This window comes from Phalaenopsis equestris, unplaced genomic scaffold (genome assembly GCF_001263595.1).
Source record: "Phalaenopsis equestris unplaced genomic scaffold, ASM126359v1 Scaffold206786, whole genome shotgun sequence".
In the NCBI taxonomy this organism is placed as follows: Eukaryota; Viridiplantae; Streptophyta; class Magnoliopsida; order Asparagales; family Orchidaceae; genus Phalaenopsis; species Phalaenopsis equestris.
In genome coordinates, this window is record NW_018226164.1 from 217,621 (window position 1) to 220,058 (window position 2,438).

Here is a 2,438-nt window from a genome sequence, read left to right on the forward strand (position 1 = left end):
AGAGATGGAGAATGAGAGAGAGAGAAAGAATATGGGAGAGTGCAAAGAGGGGGAGAGAAAGGAATTAAATGAGGGAAGGATGGTGGTAGTGATAAAAGAGAGAATAAAGATATATATCTTTGTCTTTCTTGTTCCCTCTCTCCATCTATCTCCTTCTCTAATTTTATCTATTTCACCCTTTTTGCCTCACTCTCTCTAGCTCTACGTCTCTCACTGCCTCTCTCTCCCTTCATAATTCCCTCTCTCACCTTCTTTCTCCTTCTATCTAAGTCTATCATGTATTCTATCTCTTTATCTATCACTCTCTCTATTTCTCTCTTTCTTGCTTTCTCTCAATCTACCACCCACGCTCTCGCTCTCAATCTCTCTCTTTCTCTACCTCCCTTCAACTATCTTCCTCCCCCTCTCTCTCACCATTGCACTCTCTCCCTCTCTTCTCCCATAATATCTCTCTCTTTATCTCTCTTCCACTCCATCTCCCTATCCATCTCCTCTCCCTCTTCCGTTCATCCCTCTCTCTTGCTAGCCTCCCCCTCACCCACCCCATCTCACTCTCATACTCACCACACCTCCTCTCTCCTTCCACTCTATATCTCCTTCTGTCTCCCACTTCTCATTCTCATTCTCTATTACTCTCCCTCTTCTCTCACTATCTACCTTTCCCTCTTCCTCCACTCTTACATTATTCTCTTTTTACGCCACCCTCTCTGTACCCCATCCTCTCTCTTTCTTCTTTCATTTTTTTTCCTTCACATAGCTTCTTTTCTCTTTCTCTCTCCCCACTCAATCTCTCTCACACTCTCCCTCTCTACCTACCTCTCTCTGTTTCCCCTCCCACTCTCTCTCACTCTATCTTTCTATCTCTCTCTTTCTCTATCTCCCTTCCGACCTCTCGTCACATTACCCTCTCTCATCCTGCTCTCTCCATATCCTTCTCTCTCTCTTGATTTATCTCACACTTTCTCCCTCTCTCACTCTTCCCACTCTCTACCTCTCTCCATCCCTCTCTCAAATTCATTTTCTCTTTCTTACCTCTCTTTCTTTATCTCTCTCTCCCTCCATATCCATCCTAATGCCTCTCTACTCCTCCATCATTCCCTCACCCACCCTCTTTGTCTCCCCCCTCTCCTCTCTTATTTCAAACTCTCCATCTCCCTACCTTTCTCTCTAGCATTCTCACTCTCTCACTTTTTCTTTCTCTCATTATATCTCTCTGACTATTTCTCTCTTTCTCACTCACAGACTTACCTCCCACCTCCTTATTGTCTCTCTATAAATCTATCTCTCTACTCCCTCTCTCTCTCACTCTTTCCCACTCTTCTTTTGCTTTCCCACTCTTCTTATGATTTCTCTTTCTATCTTTCTATCTCTTTCATCCTCCCTTTTGAAGGGACTGGGAGGGAGGGAGAAATAGAGATAGAGAAAGCGAGAGATGGAGAAAGAGAGATAAAGTTAAATATATTTTGATAAATAAGAGAGGGATACAGATTCAATTTAGAGAGGAGAGAGATATTGAAATTAGTGATAGAGAGATAGATAAAGAGGTGTTAAGAGAGGGAGAGAGCCTAAGAGAAGAAGGAGAGAGAGAGAGAGAGGAAGTGATTGAGGGAATGAGAGAGAGAGTGGCAGTGAGAGAATGAGTTCTCATTCTCTCACTTCCACTCTCTCTGATTCCCTCCATCCCTCATAACGCCTCTCTATCTCTCTCTCCATTTATATCTTTGTCCCTTGCGTACTACCTTTATTCTATTGCTCTCTCTCACTCTCCCTCCCTCTCTCTCTTTCTCCCTCTCTCTTGCACTCCCTCGCTTCTTTCTCTCTCTTATTATCTTATTTTTTCTATCTCATTAGAAGAGATGGGGAGAGAGACAATGATAATTTGAGAGGAGAGTAAAGAATACGAGATTGTAAAAGAAAGAGAGTGTGAGAGGGTAGAATGAGTTCTCACTATCTATCTCTGTCACTCTCTCACTTACTCAATCACTTACTCAATTTGTCCCACTCTCACACACACTTCTCGCATTACCCCACCCTCTCTCACTTTCTCTTTATCTCTCTCTCACACTCCCACTTCTCCTTTCTCTATTACTCACATTATAGTGTGCTTGTCTCTTATAATAAGAGTGAGAGAGGGATAGAGAAAGAGAGAGAATGGAGAGGGAAGAGAGAGTGAAATAGAGTGAGAGTGAGAAAGCGAGAGAAGTGAAAAAGAGAGAGGGAGAGCACGAAAGAGAGGACAAACCTGTCTCTTTCTCTCTCCTTCTCTCACTCTTAATATCTCCCTTCTTACCTTTATTTTTCTCGCTCCCCCGCTCTAACTAACTCATTCATTCACTAGAGAGAGAATATGGAGCATTTGTCTCTTTCTCTTTACCTCCGTCTCCATCCCTCCCTCTCTGTCACTCTCTCTCTCTATTAGTGTAGCTCTCTTAATTTTT